Here is a 15,736-nt window from a genome sequence, read left to right as displayed (position 1 = left end):
TTACATTCAAAAAGTATTTTGATTACTGAAGAGATTACTTTGCATTTTATTGTCATTTGTTTCTTTTAATATTTAGTCCTTTCAGATGGAAAACATTTATACATATAAATGATGCGATCCAAAGTGCATTTGAACAGCGGTGAAACACTTTCTTATTATGTGTTACATTCATACGAGCAGACAGAGAAGTAAGTTTGAAGTAAGTTTGGAGCACAAGAAATAGAAATAAACCTTGTGTAAATTGTCAGCTTTACGCTAAGATAAAATGCTATTTCTAGCCATTTTACATGCACCTGTTACCAGGCACGATCATATTTTTTTATCAAGAAAATTCATGTTGGATCATAATTTCTTTTTTTCTAGTAAGACCTTTGATTATTAGGGCAAAAATCGTATTCTTGTTAATAATTTTTTTATTGTTTTCCTGTAAAAATATCTAAAAATCCTTAAAACAAGATCAAATTGATTTATCTTGTTTTAGAAACAACACTGCATAAGATATTTTGATTTTTCTGAGAATGTATTTTTAACATGTGTATTTTGTCTTACTGTACTGACAGAGTTTTTAATAGTCAAATCAAGTGAAAAAAATCTACCAGTGCTGAAGAAGTAATCCAAAGTATTTAGAATATGTTACTGACCTTGAGTAATCTAACGGAATACATTACAAATGACATTTTACAGCATGTATTTTGTAATCTGTAGTGGAATACATTTCAAAAGTAACCCTCCCAAACCTGTTGACTTGTTAACTATTTAATTTGACATCACCCAAGCCTTGTGCCCAAGGTCATGAAGGCCACGTCCACACTAATCCGTTTTTGTTTGAAAAATCTATTCTCAGTTTCCTAGTCATCGTTTTCCAAAGTAAGCGGTAAAATCGACCTTATTCACAACACCATACTGTCTGTTTCACACACAACAATCCAAAACATTTGAACAACAGTACAACCCATTGATGAGACCGAAAGTTGTTCTGTCACACCCTTATTATCAGTCCCATCAAAAGTTGAAGATGACCCTATGTAAGTAATGCTGCCTTCACGTGCTATCAGAATTATCATAAATACAAGTTTCCCACTCGGGAGTTGCACATGAACAACCCCTCAAATCATAATTATGACTGGGAAACTCAGAGATAATTTTGATACAGTGTTTCCGAGTTGGGTGGAGATGTAAACTTTCAACATGGCGGAGAAGAGTATGGTTTCTGTAGCGAATTACATGTTTTATTCATTTTTCTATATAAAACTAATTGTTAGCGCTTGCCGCTTTGGTCGTATACATTTATGGATATCAGCAACCATTGCATGTTGTACATTTTTACACTGTGAAAATAGCTTGTATTTGAACAAAATTCCATTACCGTCAGCAAGCTAACTGAGTAATATGTATTGCGGTGTCAAAATAAAAGTTCCTCAAGAAATATGTATGACTAAACCTGGCATCGTCCACGTTTTCTGTTCTTTCTGACAACAAAGCACTTGAATGCAGCGTACTCATAATTACAACTTCATAAGTGGGAAGCAGGATAATTCCGATAGCAAAAAAGTCAGCATAATGTTCATGGAGAGCGTGACAACCAGTGAGCAGCAGTTCTGTGGATGAAAACACCTTGTTAATAAGAGACAACAATGGAGAATGGCCAGACTGTGTTCAAGCTTACAGAAATGTCACGGTAACTCAGATAATCACTCTGTACAACTGTAGTGAGCAGAATAGCATCTCAGAATGCACAACACCTCTAACCTTGAGGCAGATGTTACAACAGCAGAAGACCATGTTGGGCACTTATTAGGACCATAGCGTTCCTAATAAACTGCTCAGTGAGTATATAATGATAACAGGTTTGACGCATTACCTAGCGAGACAAAGTTTTTTATTAATCCATTGTCAACAGAGAGAGAGAGAGAGAGAGAGAGAGAGAGAGAGAGAGAGAGTGTTTTTATTTCCATATTTTTATCAAATTAATCATAATTCATTTTATTTGTTACTGTAGCAAAGGTTCTTTTACTCTCTCTGAAGGGAGGAGGAAGCGGAAGCCAGTTCGACAGTCCATGACAATGTCTTTTATTATAAAAAACAAACAAAAAAACAACGCTTTACAGCGGACATAACATAAACTCTTGCTTCCCAGCAATGTCAGCTTCCAGCACGCTTTGCTTGCCAACTCTCTCTCTCGTCTGTGGACTGAGTCGCCTTTTATCTCCCCCATCTCATTGCAAACAAAGAACAGTCATTAGCGAACATTCAACCCATGTGGAAATCTTTACCACATTCTCTCTCCCTCAGACAAGCGCTCGACCACGTCCCCCATTTCCACATACCCCCACCGCCTGACTCAGGCCGGGGCACCGTCCGGCCTGCTTACTCCTCCCCTTTCTTGGAGAGGAAGTCAGTGACAGCCATCTGTGCCCCGGCATGTGGACCACCTCGAACTTAAATGGCTGAAGTGCGAGATACCAACGGGTCATCCGGGCATTGGCATCCTTCATTCGGTGGAGCCACTGGAGTGGGGTGGGGTGTGGTCCGAACTGAGGGTTAATGCTCATCCCAATAAATAGTAGTGGAGAGTGAGGACCCTCCTTTTCTATGGTGTTGTACTTAGTCTCTCTCGTTGAGAGCTTCTGACTAGTGTACAGCACGGATTCTCCTACCCCTCCACCACCTGGGACAGTACTGCCCCAAGCTCCCTGTCTGATGCGTACATCTGCAAAACAAAAGGGAGGGAGAAGTCAGGAGAATGTAGAAGTGACCTGCCACACAGTGCAGATTTCACCTGCATAAAAGCTTGTTGGCACGGCTCCGTACACTGGACATGATTGGGTGCCCCCTTTTTAGTCAGATCAGTCAGCGGGCTGGTGACAGTCAAATAATTAGGCACAAACCTACAATAATAGCCAGCCAGCCCCAAGAAATGTCTCACCTCCTTTTTGGTCTTAGGTCTCAGACAGCCTACATGTTTGTATCCAATGCCTCACCTTGAACCAGACTTTGATGAATAGAGATTTGGTTACACCTTGAATCCACCAAAGCTTGGTAGGTACCCCCCCCCCCCCAATCTCACAGGTACCTGGTATGTCCCTGCTCAATCAAGGGTGATCTGTGGGGTGTAGGGGACCCGGATCAATGCCTCCACCTCCATCACTGGGCACAGGTCTCGGAAATGACCCGGCTCCCCACAACTCCAACAGACCGGACCAAGCTTCACGTCCACACTTGTGGCAGTGGCTTCCCCCACCTGGGATGAAGAGTGGGGAAAAACAGGGGGAGTAGACACTGGAGTTAGTTGGGGTTTAGAGACTGCCCCAGACCGATGAGTTGGCTGTAGGGGAATGTTCCCCCACTTCCAGGGGAACAGGACAGGTCGAAAGGAAGGAGGGGATGGTGAGGGAACAATGAGGCGAGAAAGAGGAGAGAGAGCGAGAGCGCTGGGCTCGCCAGCCGCTGGATATGCCGCTATATGACATGCTGGACGAAGCGGTCCATTTGCCTGCTGGACCGCTTCATCCAGCAACGCCAGACAGTGACACCGGACCCACTCCGCCATACCTCTCGGCAGCCAGGAGACGAACTGTTCCATCACCATGAGGTTGATGATGTCTGTTGCGTAAAGGCGAATAGGCGGCCGACCTCGCTCAGCAACAGGGAGCAGAACTGCTGGTGGTGTTGTTCGGGGCTTCGGCTGACCCGTTGCAAGATGACTTTCCTTAAGGCAGTATAGTCCAGGAGGTTGATGACCGGCAGCTGTTAGGCTGCAAGTTGTGCCTCCCTAGTCAGCAGCGGCAGGATATGGACCGCCCACTGTGTATGTGGCCATTTCTGGGCTTTGGCCATGTGTTCGAACAGCTCCAGGAATGCTTCCACGTCATCTTGGCGAGCATCATGGATGGGCCCGCTGCTGCCAGGGTCGCGGTGGACACCCCCTCCTGGGGTAACCGCTGGTCCTCTGCATGGGCCTGAAGGAAAGCCTCAAATCGCTGTTCCTGCTCCTTTCGCAGCTCCATGAGGGCCTGGTGTTGGGTCTGTTGGATACTGGTGAAGGATTTGATGATTTCCCCCAGTGGCAAGGATTCCATAGCAGCGTATCATTCCTCTTTTTCTTCTGGATTTCAGCACCAGTGTAGCAAAGGTTCTTTTACTCTCTCTGAAGGAAGGAGGAAGCGGAAGCTGGTTTGACAGTCCATGACAGTGTCTTTTATTATTAAAAAAAACACTTTACAGTGGACACAACATAAACTCTTGCTTCTCAGCAATGTCAGCTTCCAGCACATCAAACGCGCTTCGCTCGCCAGCTCACTCATCTTGTCTGTGGACTGAGTCGCATTTAATCTCCCCTATCTCACTGCAAACAAAGAACAGTCATTAGTGATCATTCAACCCAGGTGGAAATGCTTACCACTTTCTCTCTCCCTCAGACGAGCACTCGACCACACCCCCCATTTCCACATATTTTACACATTTTCATGAAAATCGGATTTTACGTGCATTAAGTACCAGTTTGCAACAACAAGAACAATTTTGTTCGTACAGTGCACATTAATGCAGAGTTGAATGGATGCCTCAAGATGTATAAAAGCAATTTCAGTTTTATTCCTTCAAAGTGTGACTTTTTGCACCCTGAAAACCTTCTGCATGTGTTAATGAAGACAGTGTATCAAAACAAACAAAATTATGAAAATGAAACAACTTGCAATTGTTGCAGTTATTCTCATATAATAACAATCAATTATTAATGAGCTGCTGTTCTAAAGAAAGTGAATCCAGTAAAATATTTACAATAAATAAATCTCAAGGAGCTGTACATCAAGCCTGTTTAATCAAAATATAATAATACACAAATTCAAAAAGTGATACCACTTATTTATATCATAATTTATTTATTTAGCACTGAAAGTGACCCTATTGTTCTTCTAAGGATTATTATGGCTCAAGCACTGAATGTGCGGAGACCCTATTGTTCTTCTAAGGATTATTATGGTCCAAGCACTGAAAGTGCGGAGGCCCTATTGTTCTTCTAAGGATTACTACTGTATTATTATTATGATTATTCTTTTCAAGGTTTTCGGTACTTTTGGTGTACTTAACATGCTTAAAAACTCTTGAAAGTTTGCAAACACATCAAAGTCGAAAATAACGTCAAAAAATTTGAAAAAGGAAGTGTCTCATATCTTCTGCGTGCATCATGTAATTTACATCAAAATTGAGCCAAATGTTTGGCATTGTGGAATGCTCACATTGATGTGGCTATTGTGAGTCACGGTCATAGCGCCACCAACTGGCGGAAGGAAGTGTGGCACTTTTAACAGACTTTGAAATATCCCTCTAATTTTACCTGAATTGCTTCAAAAAAATTTAGAATAATGTCGAGACAGTGCAGATTTAAAATTGCCATGGCAATGCATTAAATGTCATTATTCCTTTCTATGTATATTCACATGTTTTTGAGGCACTTGGCATGCTTGAATTTTCATGATTTTTTGCACACACATCAGAGTTGTCCACGCAAATGTTAACACATAGGTGTGGCTGGGGATCTCTGTAGCATCACCTTTTGACAAAAGTGGTGAGGTCAGTGTCTTCTGCGGTCACCAAACTTGCTACGTATATTGTTCTCATCAAGCTCATCAAAATTACAATCATTAGCTCCACCCAACAGGAAGTCGACCATTTTGGATTGAATGTGCATTTTTTGAAAATTGCAGGCCCTGAACTTTTGAATCCTCCTCCTAGGGGACTTATGTGACTGGCAGCAAACTTAGGCAATATTATGCCAAGACATTGAAGATGCTAAATTGTGAACGAATTTTTGATATTTTGAATGGTGTTGCCATGGCAAGGCAATAAATTAAGGGTAAAAATGGGAAACAGGTAGTGCCAAATATCTTCTGTGTGCATTGTGTGATTTTGATGAAAATTCAGCTGTACGTCTGGTAATGAGGGCTGATCACATTGACGTAGATATTATGGGTCACGGTCATAGTGCCACCAGATGGCAGCAGAAAGTATGGCACTTCTAACAAACTTAAATAGCCCTCTTATGTTTACATTTATTGCTTCAAAATTCTTTAGAATAATTTCAAGACAATGCTGATGAAAAATGATCAAGGGATATTTGATATCTTAAATAGTGTTGACATAGCAACACATTAATTGTTATTATTCCTTTCTTCCTATATTTGGGTGCTTTTGAGGCACTTGGCATGCTTAAAATTTCATGAAATTTTGCAAACACATCAGAGTCATTGGCCATTAGGGCTGGGAAAAAATTCACGCATGGATGTGTAGGGGGGCTCTATAGCGCCACCTTTAAAATGGGCGTGTAAAATGGCCTCTGTAGCACCCCCATTTTCACCTACAGTCACCAAAATAGGTATATATATAGTTCTCATCAAGCCAGAAAACTTTCATAATTATAGTTATTAGCTCCGCCCAACAGGAATTCTGCCATTTTGGATTATTTGAATATTGCAGTCTCTGAACTTTTAAATGCTCCTCCTTGGGGATTCATGGGACAACATTATGCCAAGACATTGTAGATGCTAAATTGTGAACAGATTTTTTTATATATCGAACATTGTTGCCATGGTGAGGCATTAAATTAATGGAGAAAAATGGGAAACAGGAAGTGTCTTATATCTTCTTCATGCAATGTGTGATTAAGATCAAAATTGAGATGCATGTTTAGTCTTGGGGGCTAATCACATGGATGTGACAATTTTGGGTAACCTGGGAGCTGGAAGTGTGGCTCTTACAACAGACTTTAAAATAGTCTTATATTTACTCAAATTTCTTCAAAAATTGTTTAGAATAATGTCAAATGTCAAATGTGTCCACCTTGCATTGTTTTCCAAAAGCCACCGGGTGGAAAAGGACCCATGGTGCTTGGGCCCGTCATCGCTTCTTGCAGCTATATATATTTATTGATTTGGTACATACTGGAAGTACAGAAACAAGCTTATTTAAAATCTCCAAGTTACAAAAGAGGAACACACACAGGAGAGCATCATCAGGAATTAAGCAATCAAAGGCACAGCTATGAAACACACACACACATGTGGGTTTCAGCTTGCTGAAAGTGTACACAGTAGTAGTTTATAAGCAAAAGAAATACAGGCTATTTCATCAGGTCAGGATTATTTTCATTGTCTAGCTATGTATGAACTAGACTAGGGAAGAACTAAAAAAGAAGTAAATCTATAATATTTTACTGATCTTGGTAGTCATTTAAATGTTAAATTAGTCATGTAACTAAATGTAAAATATACACTCTTCAAAATCACAATTAAACATTTGTATAAAAACTCCAATGCAAAACACAGTTTGCATTAAAGAGGCCGACAGTCACATGAAACAACTGTTTTCTACAACTATTCTAACATAAAAGTAAACTGTATAGAACCACATAACGTAAACCAAAAGTAAAGATTAGCCCTATGACTTGAGTGAGTCATACTTCTATTCGCACAACCATAATGGTCTATTTAATTAGCAGCCAGTTTTTTTGGTTTGTTGTTTGTGATTGGCCGGATCATCAGCCTCCACAGCTTCTTAAACTCCTGCTGATAGGGCCGCAGAAGCTCTGGCTCCTCTGTAACCATGACATTCTCTTTGTTGCTCTGGACTGCTGTGAGGGTCCAGATTAGGGAGCCAGTGATCAGTTTCCTGCCATCTACTAATGCAAATTTATGGCGCATGTGAACAGCTATGCTCATCTCGTGTCTCACACAGATTCCTGTTTCAGAGGTGAAGAAATAGATTGTGTCATACAGGAATGGATACGATCAATTATCTCCAGAACCACTTTACAGCTGCAGTGGCAAGAAACTCTTTGAAATTAGCTGGTTTTCTGCATTAACTGGTCATAAAATTATCATATGATCTTATCTTCACAAGTTACAAGTATAGAAGCAAACAACACACAAATTATTATACTCTTTCATGTCTTTATTGAAGACAACCCATTAAACATTCACAGTTCTGTGGAAAAAGTAAGTGAACCCTTGGAGTTTATAAATGGTCGATCCTCCTTTGGCAGCAATAACCTCAATCAAGCTTTGGCGATAGCTGTGGATTAGACCTGCACAACGAATTTTGGACCATTCTTCCTTAAAAACTGCTTCAGCTCAGCCATATTCTTAGGATGTCTGGTGTGAAGGGCTCTCTTGAGGTCATTCCACAGCATCTCTATTGGGTTAAGGTCTGGGCTATGACTGGGCCACTCCAAAAGGTGGATTTTCTTTCTTTGAAGTCATTCTGTAGTGGATTTACTTTGATGTTTAGGGTCATTGTCCTGCTGCTTCACCCAACTTCTACTGATAATCAGCTGGTGCACAGCCACCCTGACATTATCCTGTAGTCCTGATCAATTTGGAAATTCATTTTTCTCTTGATGATGGCAAGTGGTCCAGGCCCCGAAGCAGCATAGCAGCCCCAGATCATGACGTTCCATCCACCGTACATAACCGTTGGGATAATCTTTTCATGTTGGTATGCAGTGCCCTTTTTACACCATATGTAGTGCTGCATGTTCTTCCCAAACAATTCAACCTTAGTTTCATCAGCCCACAAAGCATTTTCAGAGTAGCGTTGTGGAGTGTCAAGTGGAGTGTCAGGCACGCAGCAATGTTTTTGTTGAAAAGCAGCGGCTTCTTTTATGGTGTCCTGCCAAGGGCACTATGGCTGTTTAACGTTTTCCATATAGTAGACTCATGAACAGAGATGTTAACCAGTTCCAGTGATTCCTTCAAGTCTGTAGCTGTCACTCAAGGGTTCTATTTTACCTCACTGAGCATTCTGCAGTGTGCCTTTTAAGTCATCATGGTTGGACGGCCTCTTCTAGGGAGAGTACCAACAGTACTAAATCGTCTCCATTTATAGACAACTTGTCTAACTGTGCACAGATGAATATCTAAGCTCTTCGAGATAACTTTGTAACCATTTCCAGCTTTATGCAAAGCAACAGTTCTTGATAATAGTTCTTCTGAAATCTCATTTTTTGCCAGGTTTGCCAACTCCTGACTCTAATTTGCTTTAGTTGACTTCATTAGCCAAGGGCTTCTTTGAGTGATGTATTCAATATGTACAAGAACAATACAATAATTTGTGTGTTGTTAGTTAAAACAGATTGTGTTTGTTCATTATTGTAACTTTAAGACAAATTTAATATAAATGCAGGTAATTCCAAAGGGTTTACATATTTTTCTTGCCACTGTAAAACAGCTTACCAAACCCAAACTCATTTTAGGTTGAAAACAGGATTGACACCCCTGGTCAAGCTTGTGCAAATGCATTAGGACTTTAGTTCTACTTTCATAGTTAGCAGTAGATGGGTATGATACTGTATGCAGAAGTTACAACATTGTGTAGTGAAAAAACAAAGGTTTAGCCAGACAGAACATGTGCGAGCTGTGCTGGTATTGTAATCTAAGTACGAATGACATAGGCTTTACTGCCTGCTACAGTCACACAAGTTTTGACTACACAGTGAGCCTGGTTTCTCCCAAGGTTATTTTTCTCCATTAACCAACATCTTATGGAGTTTTGTGTTCCTTGCCACAGTCACCTTCAGCTTGCTCACTGGGGTTATAAATACAGTTATTATTTAATTACTTATTTTTAAACACAGTTTACAATCATATTTAATCAAACTACACAATGATGACTCTAAGACATTATAGATATTACAGTTTCATTTTCTGTTAACGCATGATCTTCTGTAAAGCTGCTTTGAAATGATGTGTTGTGAAAGGCGCTATACAAATAAAAATGACTTGACTTGACTTGACTATAAATCATTTTATATGCATACCGCAGAACTGTGAGGACAGGCCCATGACAAATATCAGGGAATTTAAAAATTGTGATTTCCAGGCCTGGAAAAGTCATTGCAATTCATAAGATCTTTTAAAAAGTAATTGAAATTTCTATAGAGGACATGCATTTTCCTAGTTTTTCTCAGCTCTAAATAATTTCATTGACTAGAAATTGCTCTTTGTGTTTGTGAGTACAATCAGTATGATTTTCAGAAATCTACTTCACACTGATTTCTACAAATGATTTAAAACCTGTATTTTATGGCTTCAATTTAAAGCTATTGTTTGGCTTCAGTAGCTATGTTTTCATCTAAGTTGCGAATGTAATTTATGTGGAAAAAAATCTGAATATTGCTAGGGCTGTTACGATTATGAAATTTGGCTGACGATTAATTGTCAAACAAATAATTGTGATTATGACGATTAACTGCCTGTTTTAGGGCTCTCACGATTAAATCGATTAATTGTCCATTTTAGGGCTTTCACGATTATGACGATTAATTGTCAAACAAATTGTTATGCTTTTGTCATAGGGGTATGTATGCTTCATAAATCTTATAGTCATTATACCATAAACCAGCCATTTATTCATAGTTAACTTTTATATGATTTTTTTAAGGCTTTAAAAACTTATGAATGTTATAAAAAAGTATATTTTAAATATCAAAAATCTCTTTTTGGTCAACTTTAGTCTTGGTCCATTTTGCATTTACACTGCTGTTGTTTGAACCCAGCCAACATGAATAGCTATTATATTATATTATATTATATTATATTAAGTATGCAATTGTAAAATATTTCTATCCATATTTATTCACTTTCACATGTTACTTTAAGGCTCTCAGATCCACAAACAGCAAGTGCATCAGAGTATTTAAAGTTCGGTTTAGAAGCAGTTCATCTTTATGTGCTGTTCAGGAGTTGCTCCCAGTGCAGTCCACGGTGCGGCTCAGTGAGATGGTCGGAGTTCAATTGAATGAGACACTCAAACACGCCGATCATTCCCTTATTTTGACAGTAAAATGTGATTGGAATTTTAAGTACACAATTATCGTTAGATCAAATAACCGCGATCAGACAATTATTTAATAATCGCAACAGGCCATATGAGACAAAATCCTCTTCAAATAATCATCTTTCAAAACAGAAATTAAAATGGAAGTTAAAGGGCACTCTGGCTCCATTATTACATTTAATAAATTACTTGCCGAGCGCGCAGACAAAACGCTTTGACAAACTTCACACTTCATTGCTAGCGTTAAGCGGCAGATGCCTGGGAGCTAAAGCGTGTCAGACACTTCTGGGAGGCAATATTAGCCAATCAATTTGGGACAGGCTTTGGCATTTCATAATAATCTGAGCAACATCTGAAATGCTCTGCGATGATATTGATGATGTTCTCTGAGAATATTATGTATTCACATGGCTTGATGATGCAAAGTCACATGACTTTTTTGTGTGCATCTACAGTATATTCCTACATAAATTCTATAGGAATATATTCAGTCAAAGTGTTTCCACCATAGTTTATGCGTATAATGTCTTTTTACTGAATAAAAAAATATATCCACCACAAGTGCACGTATCAGTTTTTTATGCGCATTTTGGAAAATTTGCATATAAAAAACGTCGCTATTGAAAGGTCCCAGACTGACCCTAAATTATTCATGGACATTTTTCCAATAACACAAAGTTTTTCACTTTCTCCATTTCTAAAACACTTTTGTAACTCCATTTCTGTTAAAGGTACCCTCAAATAGATATAATTGATGAGAAAATATATTTTTTATCATTAGGGATGTACCGATACCATTTCTTCTCTCCCCATTCCATTCCGATACCTAAACTCTCGGTATCGGCCGATACTAGTGTTGTTTTTTTTTCCTAAATAAGTTTTGAATATATATATATATATATATATATATATATATATATATATATATACCTCACAGTGATGACTGATTGGGAGTAATCTTTCATCCGTAAAGTAGGTCTGGGATATTTTACGCGTTAATTCCTTGATTAATATTAATAGTTGACTGTCGATTAGTTGACTGTTTAACGTGTTAAGAAATATTTATGCAATTAATGCAGTATCCTTTTTTTTACTTCCTGAAATTTCTCTGATGTTTTTTCCCACTTCCTGTGGCTAAAATTGGCATATTTAAATTTCCAGGAGGTACACGCTCGACTTGACTTCACATCCTACCACAGAAACTGATTGTGTTGAGCAGTGCATGCTTATTCATTAATCCTGATGCATGTCCAAGGCGTAATAAACACGGGAGCCGATTTACTACAAAGAGAATGGAGACTTAACCTGCAAGTGGTGAGCCAGGTGTGGGAAAGATACAGGCAAGCTGCTGTATCTTTTTACATCGCCCGAAAATGCTCACTCACTGTCATGTGAACCAGTGTCAAAAGCTAAACCACAAAAATAAGAGACCGAGCGTGTGTGCGAAAGAGACTGAATGGCAGCCAGAGAAAATATTTTTGAGATTTTAAACTCCAGCAAATTAAACTTCAGCATTCACTTCATTTTATATTTGTACGTAGTGTCTAAAAATTCATTGGCAATGTACACTTAAGTTTCTTTTGTCAGTAAAGCTTAATATAATTTGAATCTGCCCATTTTAACCTATTATTAAAGAATTTTACCAAACTTTTAATTACAGCATGTCCACTGATTTTATGGAATGTAAACATATACTTGTATCAAAGATTTATACCTGTAAAATGTGTCTAATTAACTCTGTGTGTCTAATTTTAACATGTTTTTATTTAAATAATTAAAATAAATGATGACTAACCAATTTCTTGCAAGTTTTTTGAGACAAGGAAAAAGTAAAAAAAATAGATTTTTTTTCTCCCAATTTGAAATGCCCAATTCCCAATGTGCTTTTAAGTCCTTGTGGTCGTGTAGTGATTCGCCTTAATCCGGGTGGCGGAGGACGAATCCCAGCTGCCTCCGCGTCTGAGACCGTCAACCCGCGCATCTTATCATGTGGCTTGTTGAGCGTGTTGCCATTGAGACATAGCACGTGTGGAGGCTTCACGTCATCCACTGCACCATCCATGCTCAACTCACCATGCACCCTACCGAGAACGAACCACATTATAGCGACCATGAGAAGGTTACCCCATCTGACTCTACCCTCCCTAGCAACCGGGCCAATTTGGTTGGTAAAATAAAGAAAACAAAAAATTGGATAAAAACATGTGAAAAAAAAAACAATTTTATGCTCTAGGATAAGGTGGATTATCTGAAGTTTAGCACAATTCAAAATGTATATTAAGGTGACGGAAACAGTTTATTCGCAAAAACAACGAAGAGCTATGACCATATGTAAGGCGCGATGGCAATGCATTCGTCGGTTGGAATAGTTGTGCGATAGCTTGATGTGACTGGCCCACCAAAAGGCCCAACCATGGCACACAATTCTTCAAACATAGTCGGAAGTGTTTAACCATACAGATTGTCATTAAAATGGGTCCTCACAACTAGCCAGAACTGTTTTGAGGGGGAGGCCTCATTATGTAAGCTATTGCACTTATTCTGCAATGATTCCTGGCAGCATTTAATAAAATAATGTACAATTGCTGTATTACAGCAAATGCAACTCTCCCCGAAGCAAGGACATCATTCAGCTGCTCCATGACACAAGACAGACTCCCTCAAGATAATGCGCATGACACAGTTTACGGAAGCATGCAATGTTTTGCATTTTCTTTAGTCGAATTTTCAGAAAAATGCATAACATTTTTTAAACATTTGGATGGAATCCAGCTACTAACAAGACTGTTCCCATGCCCAACTCTGTGAAGTTGTGTTTATTGCAATAACACACCTGCCCTGCGGAGGGTGCCAATCTAAGACCCAATGATGGTCATGTAATCTCTATCGGTAACAACTCGTACAGTGACTCCACGTTTGTGCAGGGGAATAATTGCCCTGCTCAGCACCATATGAGAGGAAGAAAACACACACTGGTCCAGAGACACACATGCAGAGAGGAGATGTCCGATGAGCCTGGAGAAGGATGTCTCAGTGGCATGGGGATGGGACATGTGCTGAGGGCGGAGAGAAGGGTGGAGACTTGACGTGAGAGGAGGGCCATGTTGCATTAGAAGCTTTAACACACAGATTTAGATTAGACACAGTTGGTCAATTCAGACTTTACTATGGGAAGCTTCTGTTGGATGTGAACAGGTGCTCAATGCACGTTTGGGGTGACGGGAATAACAAGACCTCTTTTAAGCGAGAGTCTCTGTGGAAGCCCAGATGACACACTGGCCAGTCTAACCATTTGACCCCAAGCACGAGAGCTACGGCTCCAACACCAAACACTTATTAACAGCTTCTTAAATGACACCTGAGAATAGAAAAGTAAAGTAGCATGATAATAGATTTTAGGGACACATCAAAGCATTTAACATTTTGTTGGACCATTATAAGACAATCATATTCCAATAAACTTAAAAACTTAAGGAAATAAGTGAGTCAGCCTGTCATTATTGCAAATTATTACACGGCTCTCTAGAATACTTGAATCTGATTGGTCAGTTGTGGCAGTCTGTGGTCAGATATTTTTGTATAACGACCACTAATCTGTAAAACTGACCGTTGACTGTCTCAGGCAACCAATTTCCTACATAGCTGTGCTAGTATCGTGTCTCTTGTATGACTCTGCCCACTCTTTATTCTCCCAGAATAATAATTAAAATCAAGTCAATATTTCATGTCTATTTAGGTTTGTTTGTTTATTTGGTAACAGTGCCCAAATGCTTTGTGTCACCCTATCAGGTTTATGTTGCTTATTAGATGACTACGTACCAAATAAATTAATGGACATGAAATATTAATTTGAGTTTAAATTATTTTATGTTTTGAGGAAAAAAGAGAAATGTTTATATGATCAGTTTAATCTCTTTATGCCAATCTCCAAAATGCATCAATATAAATTTCTTTTTGCTTTTCACATATGATGTGAATTTCGAATTAATGTTTGCCAACATGATTGGAAGTTGTTTACTGTCAAATTGCAATCACTGGATCTCTTTTATTCACATTTGACACGTGGTCACATTTCTTTAAGCACAAGTTTGTTTCCTCCCTTTGCAAAGATGATGAATTGGAGGCTGAGACTGCAAGTGGCTCCCCCTAATGGTGAACATTTGTGATACAACAGATCCATTTGCTGAGTAGCACAACAAAAAACACATTCGTTTATTATCCATAATCGAAAGTTTGTCGATGCACAATAACAATTCTAACCAAAAAGTACCGTGGCATTACAAATAATAATAATAATAATGATTTACCATGCCTCCTTGAGACTTGAGAGAGACAGCTATTGTCACGACGCTCTGCACAAAAGTATAAAATGAGTTCATATTGATAGCAGAAGGGTTTAAATGCCAGATTGTGTTCTTGTGTGTGCTTTATTGCTGTTAGTTTTAAGTATATTCTGAGTTTCATTAATGAGGTGTGCCAATGTGTTTGTTTGATGTTGCCGCCCTCGCTCCATTGGTGGATTAATTGAAAATGTGATGCCATTTACATAAGTGTATTTTACAACAGAAATGTATGTTTGTAGCCACATTAGTATTTAGATACCTGACGAACTTGCAGTTATATATCGTTAATGGGGGCAGTGATCATTTCATTTTCTCTCATACACCCTTTTGCCTGAGACCACCAAACTAAAGATGGATGTGTGTGTTTTCTCTGTCCTGTTTATTAAAATGCAGTTTTGTTGAATGCACTGTATGATCACATGGTTTATGAGTGGCCTAACAAGACTCACAATGTAAGATGTGCACTGTGTATTTTTTCCTCATTAAAAGAGTTTTACTCATAAAGACATAAATAGTAATTTTAATGCATATGCATAAAATCATGAGCACTCACATGAGATGAT

General features: G+C 39.0%; 1 pseudogene; it reads right to left on the bottom strand.

Moving 5' to 3' along the window:
• Positions 1 to 7,488: 7,488 nt before the first annotated feature.
• Positions 7,489 to 15,656, bottom strand: LOC127444277 (mitochondrial cardiolipin hydrolase-like; annotated as a pseudogene).
• Between the last annotated feature and the right edge of the window lie 80 nt (positions 15,657 to 15,736).

Source organism: Myxocyprinus asiaticus, chromosome 7 (assembly GCF_019703515.2).
Source record: "Myxocyprinus asiaticus isolate MX2 ecotype Aquarium Trade chromosome 7, UBuf_Myxa_2, whole genome shotgun sequence".
Taxonomy (NCBI): domain Eukaryota; kingdom Metazoa; phylum Chordata; class Actinopteri; order Cypriniformes; family Catostomidae; genus Myxocyprinus; species Myxocyprinus asiaticus.
The sequence above is the reverse complement of the archived record's forward strand: the minus strand, read 5'-3'. Positions and strand labels throughout refer to the sequence as shown.